This window comes from Heloderma suspectum, chromosome 2, assembly GCF_057233095.1.
Source record: "Heloderma suspectum isolate Gila_16-S chromosome 2, 16-S_ref, whole genome shotgun sequence".
Taxonomy (NCBI): domain Eukaryota; kingdom Metazoa; phylum Chordata; class Lepidosauria; order Squamata; family Helodermatidae; genus Heloderma; species Heloderma suspectum.
In genome coordinates this window covers 375,779,522-375,794,631 of record NC_139459.1, presented here as the reverse complement: position 1 = coordinate 375,794,631, position 15,110 = coordinate 375,779,522, and the positions used below count along the sequence as shown (strand labels likewise).

Sequence of the window (15,110 nt, the reverse complement as noted above, 5' to 3'; positions counted from 1 at the left end):
TTTTCTCCTCCTCCATCACCCCAAGGCCAGACACACACACACACACACCCTCGCCCGCTGCCATTCCGGGAGGAGTGTGTGCGTGGGGGGGGGGTTCTTTCCTCTTTTTCCCTCCAAGCCCCCCTCCCAATACAAATTCTTGGTCCCACACTTCTTCTCCTCCTCCATCACCCCAAGGCCAGACACACACACACACACACCCTCGCCCGCTGCCATTCCGGGAGGAACGTGTGCATGGGGGGGGGTTCTTTCCTCTTTTTCCCTCCAAGCCCCCCTCCCAATACAAATTCTTGGTCCCACACTTTTTCTCCTCCTCCATCACCCCAAGGCCAGACACACACACACACACACACACACCCTCGCCCGCTGCCATTCCGGGAGGAGTGTGTGCGTGGGGGGGGGGGTTCTTTCCTCTTTTTCCCTCCAAGCCCCCCTCCCAATACAAATTCTTGGTCCCACACTTTTTCTCCTCCTCCATCACCCCAAGGCCAGACACACACACACACACACACACACACACACACACACACCTTCGCCCACTGCCATTCCGGGAGGAGTGTGTGTGTGTGGGGGGGGTTCTTTCCTCTTTTCCCTCCAAGCCCCCCTCCCAATACAAATTCTTGGTCCCACACTTTTTCTCCTCCTCCATCACCCCAAGGCCAGACACACACACACACACACACACACACCCTTGCCCGCTGCCATTCCGGGAGGAGTGTGTGTGTGTGGGGGAGTTCTTTCCTCTTTTTCCCTCCAAGCCCCCCTCCCAATACAAATTCTTGGTCCCACACTTCTTCTCCTCCTCCATCACCCCAAGGCCAGACACACACACACACACACACCCTCGCCCGCTGCCATTCCGGGAGGAGTGTGAGCATGGGGGGGGGGTTCTTTCCTCTTTTTCCCTCCAAGCCCCCCTCCCAATACAAATTCTTGGTCCCACACTTCTTCTCCTCCTCCATCACCCCAAGGCCAGACACACACACACACACACACACACCCTTGCCCGCTGCCATTCCGGGAGGAGTGTGTGTGTGTGGGGGGGTTCTTTCCTCTTTTTCCCTCCAAGCCCCCCTCCCAATACAAATTCTTGGTCCCACACTTCTTCTCCTCCTCCATCACCCCAAGGCCAGACACACACACACACACACCCCCTCGCCCGCTGCCATTCCGGGAGGAGTGTGTGCGTGGGGGGGGGGTTCTTTCCTCTTTTTCCCTCCAAGCCCCCCTCCCAATACAAATTCTGGGTCCCACACTTCTTCTCCTCCTCCATCACCCCAAGGCCAGACACACACACACACACACACACACACACACCCTCGCCCGCTGCCATTCCGGGAGGAGTGTGTGTGTGGGGGGGGGTTCTTTCCTCTTTTTCCCTCCCAATACAAATTCTTGGTCCCACACTTCTTCTCCTCCTCCATCACCCCAAGGCCAGACACACACACACACACACACCCTCGCCCGCTGCCATTCCTGGAGGAGTGTGTGTGTGTGGGGGGGTTCTTTCCTCTTTTTCCCTCCAAGCCCCCCTCCCAATACAAATTCTTGGTCCCACACTTCTTCTCCTCCTCCATCACCCCAAGGCCAGACACACACACACACACACACCCTTGCCCGCTGCCATTCCGGGAGGAGTGTGTGTGTGTGGGGGGGTTCTTTCCTCTTTTTCCCTCCAAGACCCCCTCCCAATACAAATTCTTGGTCCCACACTTCTTCTCCTCCTCCATCACCCCAAGGCCACACACACACACACACACACCACCTCGCCCGCTGCCATTCCGGGAGGAGGGTGTGCGTGGGGGGGGGGGTTCTTTCCTCTTTTTCCCTCCAAGCCCCCCTCCCAATACAAATTCTTGGTCCCACACTTCTTCTCCTCCTCCATCACCCCAAGGCCAGACACACACACACACACACACACACCCTTGCCCGCTGCCATTCCGGGAGGAGTGTGTGTGTGTGGGGGGGTTCTTTCCTCATTTTCCCTCCAAGCCCCCCTCCAAATACAAATTCTTGGTCCCACACTTCTTCTCCTCCTCCATCACCCCAAGGCCAGACACACACACACACACACACCCTTGCCCGCTGCCATTCCGGGAGGAATGTGTGCATGGGGGGGGGTTTCTTTCCTCTTTTTCCCTCCAAGCCCCCCTCCCAATACAAATTCTTGGTCCCACACTTTTTCTCCTCCTCCATCACCCCAAGGCCAGACACACACACACACACACACACACACGCACCCTCGCCCGCTGCCATTCCGGGAGGAGTGTGTGCGTGGGGGGGGTTCTTTCCTCTTTTCCCTCCAAGCCCCCCTCCCAATACAAATTCTTGGTCCCACACTTTTTCTCCTCCTCCATCACCCCAAGGCCAGACACACACACACACACACACACACACACACACGCACCCTCGCCCGCTGCCATTCCGGGAGGAGTGTGTGCGTGGGGGGGGGGTCTTTCCTCTTTTTCCCTCCAAGCCCCCCTCCCAATACAAATTCTTGGTCCCACACTTTTTCTCCTCCTCCATCACCCCAAGGCCAGACACACACACACACACACCCCCTCGCCCGCTGCCATTCCGGGAGGAGTGTGTGTGTGGGGGGGTTCTTTCCTCTTTTTCCCTCCAAGCCCCCCTCCCAATACAAATTCTTGGTCCCACACTTCTTCTCCTCCTCCATCACCCCAAGGCCAGACACACACACACACACACACACACACCCTCGCCCGCTGCCATTCCGGGAGGAGTGTGTGCGTGGGGGGGGGGGGTTTCTTTCCTCTTTTTCCCTCCAAGCCCCCCTCCCAATACAAATTCTTGGTCCCACACTTTTTCTCCTCCTCCAGCACCCCAAGGCCAGACACACACACACACACACACACACACACACCCTCGCCAGCTGCCATTCCGGGAGGAGTGTGTGCGTGGGGGGGGGTTCTTTCCTCTTTTTCCCTCCAAGCCCCCCTCCCAATACAAATTCTTGGTCCCACACTTTTTCTCCTCCTCCATCACCCCAAGGCCAGACACACACACTCACACACACACCCTCGCCCGCTGCCATTCCGGGAGGAATGTGTGCATGGGGGGGGGGGGTTCTTTCCTCTTTTTCCCTCCAAGCCCCCCTCCCAATACAAATTCTGGGTCCCACACTTTTTCTCCTCCTCCATCACCCCAAGGCCAGAGACACACACACACACACACACGCACTCCCTCGCCCGCTGCCATTCCGGGAGGAGTGTGTGTGTGTATGGGGGGGGTTCTTTCCTCTTTTTCCCTCCAAGCCCCCCTCCCAATACAAATTCTTGGTCCCACACTTTTTCTCCTCCTCCATCACCCCAAGACCAGACACACACACACACACACACCCTCGCCCGCTGCCATTCCGGGAGGAGTGTGTGCGTGGGGGGGGGTTCTTTCCTCTTTTTCCCTCCAAGCCCCCCTCCCAATACAAATTCTTGCCCCCACACTTTTTCTCCTCCTCCATCACCCCAAGGGAACACACACATACACACACATACCCTCGCCCGCTGCCATTCCGGGAGGAGTGTGTGCGTGGGGGGGGGGTTCTTTCCTCTTTTTCCCTCCAAGCCCCCCTCCCAATACAAATTCTTGCTCCCACACTTTTTCTCCTCCTCCATCACCCCAAGGCCAGACACACACACACACACACACACACACACGCACCCTCGCCAGCTGCCATTCCGGGAGGAGTGTGTGTGTGGGGGGGGGGTTCTTTCCTCTTTTTCCCTCCAAGCCCCCCTCCCAATACAAATTCTTGGTCCCACACTTTTTCTCCTCCTCCATCACCCCAAGGCCACACACACACACACACACACACACACACACCCTCGCCCGCTGCCATCCCGGGAGGAGTGTGTGCGTGGGGGGGGGTTCTTTCCTCTTTTTCCCTCCAAGCCCCCCTCCCAATACAAATTCTGGGTCCCACACTTTTTCTCCTCCTCCATCACCCCAAGGCCACACACACACACACACACACACACCCTCGCCCGCTGCCATTCCGGGAGGAGTGTGTGCGTGGGGGGGGGGGTTCTTTCCTCTTTTTCCCTCCAAGCCCCCCTCCCAATACAAATTCTTGCTCCCACACTTTTTCTCCTCCTCCATCACCCCAAGGCCAGACACACACACACACCCTCGCCAGCTGCCATTCCGGGAGTAGTGTGTGTGTGTGGGGGGTTCTTTCTTCTTTTTCCCTCCAAGCCCCCCTCCCAATACAAATTCTTGGTCCCACACTTTTTCTCCTCCTCCATCACCCCAAGGCCAGACACACACACACACACACACACACACACACACCCTCGCCCGCTGCCATTCCGGGAGGAATGTGTGCATGGGGGGGGTTCTTTCCTCTTTTTCCCTCCAAGCCCCCCTCCCAATACAAATTCTGGGTCCCACACTTTTTCTCCTCCTCCATCACCCCAAGGCCAGAGACACACAAACACACACACGCACACCCTCGCCCGCTGCCATTCCGGGAGGAGTGTTTGTGTGTGTCGGGGGGGGGGGTTCTTTCCTCTTTTTCCCTCCAAGCCCCCCTCCCAATACAAATTCTTGGTCCCACACTTTTTCTCCTCCTCCATCACCCCAAGGCCACACACACACACACACACACACCCTCGCCCGCTGCCATTCCGGGAGGAGTGTGTGCGTGGGGGGGGGGTTCTTTCCTCTTTTTCCCTCCAAGCCCCCCTCCCAATACAAATTCTTGCTCCCACACTTTTTCTCCTCCTCCATCACCCCAAGGCTAGACACACACACACACGCACACACACACCCTCGCCAGCTGCCATTCCGGGAGGAGTGTGTGTGTGGGGGGGGTTCTTTTCTCTTTTTCCCTCCAAGCCCCCCTCCCAATACAAATTCTTGGTCCCACACTTTTTCTCCTCCTCCATCACCCCAAGGCCAGACACACACACACACACACACAGACACGCACACCCTCGCTCGCTGCCATTCCGGGAGGAGTGTGTGTGTGTGGGGGGGTTCTTTCCTCTTTTTCCCCCCAAGCCCCCCTCCCAATACAAATTCTTGGTCCCACACTTTTTCTCCTCCTCCATCACCCCAAGGCCAGACACACACACACACACACACACACACGCACGCACCCTCGCCCGCTGCCATTCCGGGAGGAGTGTGTGCGTGGGGGGGGTTCTTTCCTCTTTTCCCTCCAAGCCCCCCTCCCAATACAAATTCTTGGTCCCACACTTTTTCTCCTCCTCCATCACCCCAAGGCCAGACACACACACACACACACACACACACACACACACGCACCCTCGCCCGCTGCCATTCCGGGAGGAGTGTGTGCGTGGGGGGGGGTCTTTCCTCTTTTTCCCTCCAAGCCCCCCTCCCAATACAAATTCTTGGTCCCACACTTTTTCTCCTCCTCCATCACCCCAAGGCCAGACACACACACACACACACACCCTTGCCCGCTGCCATTCCGGGAGGAGTGTGTGTGTGGGGGGGTTCTTTCCTCTTTTTCCCTCCAAGCCCCCCTCCCAATACAAATTCTTGGTCCCACACTTCTTCTCCTCCTCCATCACCCCAAGGCCAGACACACACACACACACACACCCTCGCCCGCTGCCATTCCGGGAGGAGTGTGTGCGTGGGGGGGGGGGTTTCTTTCCTCTTTTTCCCTCCAAGCCCCCCTCCCAATACAAATTCTTGGTCCCACACTTCTTCTCCTCCTCCATCACCCCAAGGCCAGACACACACACACACACACCCTCGCCCGCTGCCATTCCGGGAGGAGTGTGTGCGTGGGGGGGGGGGTTCTTTCCTCTTTTTCCCTCCAAGCCCCCCTCCCAATACAAATTCTTGGTCCCACACTTCTTCTCCTCCTCCATCACCCCAAGGCCAGACACACACACACACACACCCTCGCCCGCTGCCATTCCGGGAGGAACGTGTGCATGGGGGGGGGGTTCTTTCCTCTTTTTCCCTCCAAGCCCCCCACCCAATACAAATTCTTGGTCCCACACTTTTTCTCCTCCTCCATCACCCCAAGGCCAGACACACACACACACACACACACACACACCCTCGCCCACTGCCATTCCGGGAGGAGTGTGTGTGTGGGGGGGGTTCTTTCCTCTTTTCCCTCCAAGCCCCCCTCCCAATACAAATTCTTGGTCCCACACTTTTTCTCCTCCTCCATCACCCCAAGGCCAGACACACACACACACACACACACACCCCCTCGCCCGCTGCCATTCCGGGAGGAGTGTGTGCGTGGGGGGAGGTTCTTTCCTCTTTTTCCCTCCAAGCCCCCCTCCCAATACAAATTCTTGGTCCCACACTTCTTCTCCTCCTCCATCACCCCAAGGCCAGACACACACACACACACACCCTCGCCCGCTGCCATTCCGGGAGGAACGTGTGCATGGGGGGGGGGGTTCTTTCCTCTTTTTCCCTCCAAGCCCCCCTCCCAATACAAATTCTTGGTCCCACACTTTTTCTCCTCCTCCATCACCCCAAGGCCAGAGACACACACACACACACACACACACCCTCGCCCACTGCCATTCCGGGAGGAGTGTGTGTGTGTGGGGGGGTTCTTTCCTCTTTTCCCTCCAAGCCCCCCTCCCAATACAAATTCTTGGTCCCACACTTTTTCTCCTCCTCCATCACCCCAAGGCCAGACACACACACACACACACACACACCCCCTCGCCCGCTGCCATTCCGGGAGGAGTGTGTGCGTGGGGGGGGGGTTCTTTCCTCTTTTTCCCTCCAAGCCCCCCTCCCAATACAAATTCTTGGTCCCACACTTCTTCTCCTCCTCCATCACCCCAAGGCCAGACACACACACACACACACACACACACACCCTTGCCCGCTGCCATTCCGGGAGGAGTGTGTGTGTGTGGGGGGGTTCTTTCCTCTTTTTCCCTCCAAGCCCCCCTCCCAATACAAATTCCTGGTCCCACACTTCTTCTCCTCCTCCATCACCCCAAGGCCAGACACACACACACACACACACCCTCGCCCGCTGCCATTCCGGGAGGAGTGTGTGCATGGGGGGGGGGTTCTTTCCTCTTTTTCCCTCCAAGCCCCCTCCCAATACAAATTCTTGGTCCCACACTTCTTCTCCTCCTCCATCACCCCAAGGCCAGACACACACACACACACACACACACACACCCTTGCCCGCTGCCATTCCGGGAGGAGTGTGTGTGTGGGGGGGGTTCTTTCCTCTTTTTCCCTCCAAGCCCCCCTCCCAATACAAATTCTTGGTCCCACACTTCTTCTCCTCCTCCATCACCCCAAGGCCAGACACACACACACACACACCCCCTCGCCCGCTGCCATTCCGGGAGGAGTGTGTGCGTGGGGGGGGGGTTCTTTCCTCTTTTTCCCTCCAAGCCCCCCTCCCAATACAAATTCTTGGTCCCACACTTCTTCTCCTCCTCCATCACCCCAAGGCCAGACACACACACACACACACACACACACACCCTCGCCCGCTGCCATTCCGGGAGGAGTGTGTGTGTGTGGGGGGGTTCTTTCCTCTTTTTCCCTCCCAATACAAATTCTTGGTCCCACACTTCTTCTCCTCCTCCATCACCCCAAGGCCAGACACACACACACACACACACCCTCGCCCGCTGCCATTCCGGGAGGAGTGTGTGTGTGTGGGGGGGTTCTTTCCTCTTTTTCCCTCCAAGCCCCCCTCCCAATACAAATTCTTGGTCCCACACTTCTTCTCCTCCTCCATCACCCCAAGGCCAGACACACACACACACACACCACCTCGCCCGCTGCCATTCCGGGAGGAGTGTGTGTGTGTGGGGGGGTTCTTTCCTCTTTTTCCCTCCAAGCCCCCCTCCCAATACAAATTCTTGGTCCCACACTTCTTCTCCTCCTCCATCACCCCAAGGCCAGACACACACACACACACACACCCTCGCCCGCTGCCATTCCGGGAGAAGTGTGTGCGTGGGGGGGGGGTTCTTTCCTCTTTTTCCCTCCAAGCCCCCCTCCCAATACAAATTCTTGGTCCCACACTTCTTCTCCTCCTCCATCACCCCAAGGCCAGACACACACACACACACACACACACACACACACGCACCCTCGCCCGCTGCCATTCCGGGAGGAGTGTGTGCGTGGGGGGGGGGTCTTTCCTCTTTTTCCCTCCAAGCCCCCCTCCCAATACAAATTCTTGGTCCCACACTTTTTCTCCTCCTCCATCACCCCAAGGCCAGACACACACACACACACACACACACACCCTCGCCCGCTGCCATTCCGGGAGGAGTGTGTGCGTGGGGGGGGGGGTTCTTTCCTCTTTTTCCCTCCAAGCCCCCCTCCCAATACAAATTCTTGGTCCCACACTTTTTCTCCTCCTCCAGCACCCCAAGGCCAGACACACACACACACACACACACACACACCCTCGCCCGCTGCCATTCCGGGAGGAGTGTGTGCGTGGGGGGGGGGTTCTTTCCTCTTTTTCCCTCCAAGCCCCCCTCCCAATACAAATTCTTGGTCCCACACTTCTTCTCCTCCTCCATCACCCCAAGGCCAGACACACACACACACACACCCTCGCCCGCTGCCATTCCGGGAGGAACGTGTGCATGGGGGGGGGGGTTCTTTCCTCTTTTTCCCTCCAAGCCCCCCTCCCAATACAAATTCTTGGTCCCACACTTTTTCTCCTCCTCCATCACCCCAAGGCCAGACACACACACACACACACACACACACACACCCTCGCCCGCTGCCATTCCGGGAGGAGTTTGTGCGTGGGGGGGGGGGTTCTTTCCTCTTTTTCCCTCCAAGCCCCCCTCCCAATACAAATTCTTGGTCCCACACTTCTTCTCCTCCTCCATCACCCCAAGGCCAGACACACACACACACACACCCTCGCCCGCTGCCATTCCGGGAGGAGTGTGTGCGTGGGGGGGGGTTCTTTCCTCTTTTTCCCTCCAAGCCCCCCTCCCAATACAAATTCTTGGTCCCACACTTCTTCTCCTCCTCCATCACCCCAAGGCCAGACACACACACGCACACACACACACCCTCGCCCGCTGCCTTTCCGGGAGGAGTGTGTGTGGGGGGGGGATCTTTCCTCTTTTTCCCTCCAAGCCCCCCTCCCAATACAAATTCTTGGTCCCACACTTTTTCTCCTCCTCCATCACCCCAAGGCCAGACACACACACACACACACCACTCACACCCTCGCTCGCTGCCATTCCGGGAGGAGTGTGTGCTTGAGGGGGGGTTCTTTCCTCTTTTTCCCTCCAAGCCCCCCTCCCAATACAAATTCTTGGTCCCACACTTTTTCTCCTCCTCCATCACCCCAAGGCCAGACACACACACACACACACACACACACCCTCGCCCGCTGCCATTCCGGGAGGAGTGTGTGCGTGGGGGGGGGGGTTCTTTCCTCTTTTTCCCTCCAAGCCCCCCTCCCAATACAAATTCTTGGTCCCACACTTTTTCTCCTCCTCCAGCACCCCAAGGCCAGACACACACACACACACACACACACACACCCTCGCCCGCTGCCATTCCGGGAGGAGTGTGTGCGTGGGGGGGGGGTTCTTTCCTCTTTTTCCCTCCAAGCCCCCCTCCCAATACAAATTCTTGGTCCCACACTTCTTCTCCTCCTCCATCACCCCAAGGCCAGACACACACACACACACACCCTCGCCCGCTGCCATTCCGGGAGGAACGTGTGCATGGGGGGGGGGTTCTTTCCTCTTTTTCCCTCCAAGCCCCCCTCCCAATACAAATTCTTGGTCCCACACTTTTTCTCCTCCTCCATCACCCCAAGGCCAGACACACACACACACACACACACCCTCGCCCGCTGCCATTCCGGGAGGAGTTTGTGCGTGGGGGGGGGGTTCTTTCCTCTTTTTCCCTCCAAGCCCCCCTCCCAATACAAATTCTTGGTCCCACACTTCTTCTCCTCCTCCATCACCCCAAGGCCAGACACACACACACACACACCCTCGCCCGCTGCCATTCCGGGAGGAGTGTGTGCGTGGGGGGGGGTTCTTTCCTCTTTTTCCCTCCAAGCCCCCCTCCCAATACAAATTCTTGGTCCCACACTTCTTCTCCTCCTCCATCACCCCAAGGCCAGACACACACACGCACACACACACACCCTCGCCCGCTGCCTTTCCGGGAGGAGTGTGTGTGGGGGGGGGATCTTTCCTCTTTTTCCCTCCAAGCCCCCCTCCCAATACAAATTCTTGGTCCCACACTTTTTCTCCTCCTCCATCACCCCAAGGCCAGACACACACACACACACACCACTCACACCCTCGCTCGCTGCCATTCCGGGAGGAGTGTGTGCTTGAGGGGGGGTTCTTTCCTCTTTTTCCCTCCAAGCCCCCCTCCCAATACAAATTCTTGGTCCCACACTTTTTCTCCTCCTCCATCACCCCAAGGCCAGACACACACACACACACCACTCACACCCTCGCTCGCTGCCATTCCGGGAGGAGTGTGTGCTTGAGGGGGGGTTCTTTCCTCTTTTTCCCTCCAAGCCCCCCTCCCAATACAAATTCTTGGTCCCACACTTTTTCTCCTCCTCCATCACCCCAAGGCCAGACACACACACACACACACCCCCTCGCCCGCTGCCATTCCGGGAGGAGTGTGTGCGTGGGGGGGGGGTTCTTTCCTCTTTTTCCCTCCAAGCCCCCCTCCCAATACAAATTCTTGGTCCCACACTTCTTCTCCTCCTCCATCACCCCAAGGCCAGACACACACACACACACACCCTCGCCCGCTGCCATTCCGGGAGGAACGTGTGCATGGGGGGGGGGGTTCTTTCCTCTTTTTCCCTCCAAGCCCCCCTCCCAATACAAATTCTTGGTCCCACACTTCTTCTCCTCCTCCATCACCCCAAGGCCAGACACACACACACACACACCCTCGCCCGCTGCCATTCCGGGAGGAGTGTGTGCGTGGGGGGGGGGTTCTTTCCTCTTTTTCCCTCCAAGCCCCCCTCCCAATACAAATTCTTGGTCCCACACTTCTTCTCCTCCTCCATCACCCCAAGGCCAGACACACACACACACACACCCTCGCCAGCTGCCATTCCGGGAGGAACGTGTGCATGGGGGGGGGGGTTCTTTCCTCTTTTTCCCTCCAAGCCCCCCTCCCAATACAAATTCTTGGTCCCACACTTCTTCTCCTCCTCCATCACCCCAAGGCCAGACACACACACACACACACCCTCGCCCGCTGCCATTCCGGGAGGAGTGTGTGCGTGGGGGGGGGGTTCTTTCCTCTTTTTCCCTCCAAGCCCCCCTCCCAATACAAATTCTTGGTCCCACACTTCTTCTCCTCCTCCATCACCCCAAGGCTAGACACACACACACACACACCCTCGCCCGCTGCCATTCCGGGAGGAACGTGTGCATGGGGGGGGGGTTCTTTCCTCTTTTTCCCTCCAAGCCCCCCTCCCAATACAAATTCTTGCTCCCACACTTTTTCTCCTCCTCCATCACCCCAAGGCCAGACACACACACACACACACACACACCCTCGCCCGCTGCCATTCCGGGAGGAACGTGTGCATGGGGGGGGGTTCTTTCCTCTTTTTCCCTCCAAGCCCCCCTCCCAATACAAATTCTTGCTCCCACACTTTTTCTCCTCCTCCATCACCCCAAGGCCAGACACACACACACACGCACGCACACACACACACACACACACCCTCGCCCGCTGCCTTTCCGGGAGGAGTGTGTGTGGGGGGGGGTTCTTTCCTCTTTTTCCCTCCAAGCCCCCCTCCCAATACAAATTCTTGGTCCCACACTTTTTCTCCTCCTCCATCACCCCAAGGCCAGACACACACACACACACACACGCACCCTCGCCAGCTGCCTTTCCGGGAGGAGTGTGTGTGGGGGGGGGGTTCTTTCCTCTTTTTCTCTCCAAGCCCCCCTCCCAATACAAATTCTTGGTCCCACACTTTTTCTCCTCCTCCATCACCCCAAGGCCAGACACACACACACACACACACACGCACCCTCGCCAGCTGCCTTTCCGGGAGGAGTGTGTGTGTGTGGGGGGGTTCTTTCCTCTTTTTCCCTCCAAGCCCCCCTCCCAATACAAATTCTTGCTCCCACACTTTTTCTCCTCCTCCATCACCCCAAGGCCAGACACACACACACACGCACGCACACACACACACACACACACCCTCGCCCGCTGCCTTTCCGGGAGGAGTGTGTGTGGGGGGGGGTTCTTTCCTCTTTTTCCCTCCAAGCCCCCCTCCCAATACAAATTCTTGGTCCCACACTTTTTCTCCTCCTCCATCACCCCAAGGCCAGACACACACACACACACACACACGCACCCTCGCCAGCTGCCTTTCCGGGAGGAGTGTGTGTGTGGGGGGGTTCTTTCCTCTTTTTCCCTCCAAGCCCCCCTCCCAATACAAATTCTTGGTCCCACACTTTTTCTCCTCCTCCATCACCCCAAGGCCAGACACACACACCACTCACACCCTCGCCCGCTGCCATTCCGGGAGGAGTGTTTGTGTGGGGGGGATCTTTCCTCTTTTCTTGGCCCCCCACCTTTCTTCCTCCTCCTCCTCTTCTCTTGTGACCCCAACGACGACGCCTTCCCGGCCCGAGAAGCAGCCCCGCGAGGCCGGATCCGCTCCTGGGAGCACGCGAGGCCGGCGCGCCCACAGCCGCCCTCCCGGCGCCCTCCATTTCCTGCCCCTCTAGGAAGCGGCGCTCACTGCTTTTAACCTTTGCCGGGCGGGGGCGGCGGCTGCCTCCTTCCCTGCCCTTCGCGCCGGGTCTCTTGAGCCCTTCCAGGCTGCCCGTTTCCCTCCGGGGAAGGACCGGGTCGTCCTTCCTCCGCCTGGGGGATGCCGGGAATGGCGGCCCACGGCGCCCGGGGCGAACCCGCGGAGTAGTTTGCCGGCCGCCGGGAAGCTCCGTCTCCTTCCCCTGCTTGGTCGGTGGAGAGATCGCTTCGCTGCCCCATTCCTCCTTCCAGAGGAGGCGTCGGTTGTGCGGGGTCTGCTCCTTCCCTGGCCAGCAGAGCCAAGGTCGAGGATGATGGGACTTGCACCCCTCCGCTGCTCCCTCCCGGCGCCCCCGCTGCTGGCTTCCTTCCGGCTTCCATGCCCCCCCCAGCTGGTATACCGGGCCCCTCTTAGCCCCTCGCTCTCCCTGACGCCCCCACGTTCACCAGGCGGGAGCGGCAGAAGCGCCCTTTCCTCCCGACCCCGCTCTTCTCCCCGGTGGCCGCGGCGCTGCAGAGGAAAGCATCGGCCTACAGCTGCCCGCCGCCGTCATTTCCCAAGATCGGCCCCGAGCCCCACAGGCAAGCGCTGAAAGGAAGAGAGCAGCAACCGCAGACCCTCGCTTGGCCTCGGGGTGGTCCCGGCTGCCAGGAAGAGCTGGCTCTTTCGTTTGTGCATTTTGAGAAAGGGTAGCGGGGCCCCTCAGCAGGCGCCGGGAAAGGCGCCCAGGGGCGCACTGCTGCCCGCAGGCGCTGAGCATCCCACCTGGACCATCCATCGGCCCTGCGGGGATCCATGCGTGGAAGGAGGAGAATCTGGAACCAGGGCCGGGCTCGGGGTGGGGTTGACGGGAGCCTGGGGAGCTCGGGCGGGACAGCCCTGCCCCAGGGCCAGGCAGGGTGCCCCAGGGAGGGAGAGAGGAGTGCTGAGGGATCAAACTCCTCCTCCAGAGAGGTTTCCCCTGAGCTTGAGCCTGCCAGCAGCCTGACACCCCAGGCTGCTCGCAGTTGTCTCTTGCTTTGGCCCTACATATTCTTCTGAAGAAATCAATTTTCTGTTTCCGTTCCAGCTGCCTGTAAAAACTCCATTTTGTGAAGATGGCCATGCATTCGTTTAACTGCCTGTGTGCGTGCTCTCGTGCTGTTCCGGCGTCAAGTCTGGAACAGAACTCTTGCCAATTGGGCAAAAAATTTTCAGCTGAGCCAGTGGGTCTGGAAGAACTATTCAGCCAAGCAGTGATTGGCTAAGGAGGCTCACCAAACATTTGCCAAAGGCTTTAGAATACAAAAGCGGGGGTGGGGGGTTACAGCTGCTCTTTGTCTGGTTTTGTACGTTTTCGTCTCCATCTTGCTTTCGGCTTGTGACCCTCAGGATCACAGTTTAGGCCCTGCCTTATCTGAAAACCCAGTAGGGTTTTTTTTTCTTTTTCACCCTGAAGTATTGTTTCTGAGGACTGTTGTGTTTTGTTGTATGTTATCCCTTGTAAATAAACTTGCCACCTACTATGATGGAATGTGTGTGCTTCATTCCAATTAAGCCTTAGTACTTAAGTCCAGGGTCTTTCTCTTGGTTATTGCTACTGTTTAAATTTTCAGGCTTGAGGCTTGGAGATAAGGTGTGACGGTTTGAACCCCTATTCTCCAAGCCACAAGGGTGCCCTGCAAGGTCTGAGAGTCCCCTGGCTCAGGCTGAGGTGGATGTAAGGGGTGGTGGCAGCCTACCTTTCTGGGTTGGTGTTTAGCCCGAGCAACCTCAAATCCCTGCCTACGCTGCTGGGAATTAGGTCAACGCAGCCTCGTGTGGCGCAAAGTGGTAGGCAGCAGTAATGCAACCGAAACTCCCCACAACCTGAGTTAGATCCCAGCGGAAGCTGGTTTTCAAGTAGCCGGCTCAGGTCCACTCAGCCCTCCATCCTTCCGAGGTCGGTAAAATGAGTACCCAGCTTGCTGGGGGAAAGGTACTTAGGACTAGGGAAGGCAATGGCAAACCACCCCACTATACACTCTGCCAGGAAAATGCCGAGAAAAAACGGCATCCCTCTAGGGGTCAGTGATGACTCAGTGCTTGCACGAGAGGAACCTTTCCCTTCCCCACTTCACAATTCCAATTCGTAAAATGGCTCTTTCTTTCCCTCCCTCCAATCTGACCCCCCCCCCTTTAAGTTCTAAACGATAGTCTAATCATGAGACCCCAAGTGAGGAAGAAGGAACCAGCAAGTTTGTACTGTTACCCCATAATCTGCCTTACAAAATAAATAGTCAGCCAGCCGTGTAACAATATGATTTTGATCCTGTCTGCTTTCTCCAGTACAGGTAAGTGGATTATGCTGACTAAAACATTTCCTGCAGACAAAGCTTGGATATGT

General features: G+C 57.8%; 2 protein-coding genes across 12 annotated transcripts in view; one reads left to right on the top strand and one right to left on the bottom strand.

The window, feature by feature from the left end:
• The window catches only part of LOC146356240 (uncharacterized), a 44,190-nt gene extending 30,345 nt beyond the window's left edge, over window positions 1–13,845 (bottom strand). For 8 of the 11 annotated variants that reach the window (XM_084831813.1, XM_084831811.1, XM_084831807.1 and 5 more), the window contains exon 1: window positions 12,564–12,714. The gene's annotated coding sequence lies outside the window, so the exon portion shown is untranslated. Of the gene's footprint in view, window positions 1–4,464; window positions 4,485–12,493; window positions 12,715–12,743 lie in introns of those variants that run through there. The other 3 variants (XM_084831810.1, XM_084831809.1, XM_084831814.1) reach the window with 3 other exon arrangements.
• The window catches only part of LOC146356234 (uncharacterized), a 943,348-nt gene that overhangs the window by 762,031 nt on the left and 166,207 nt on the right, over window positions 1–15,110 (top strand). The window lies entirely within an intron of this gene.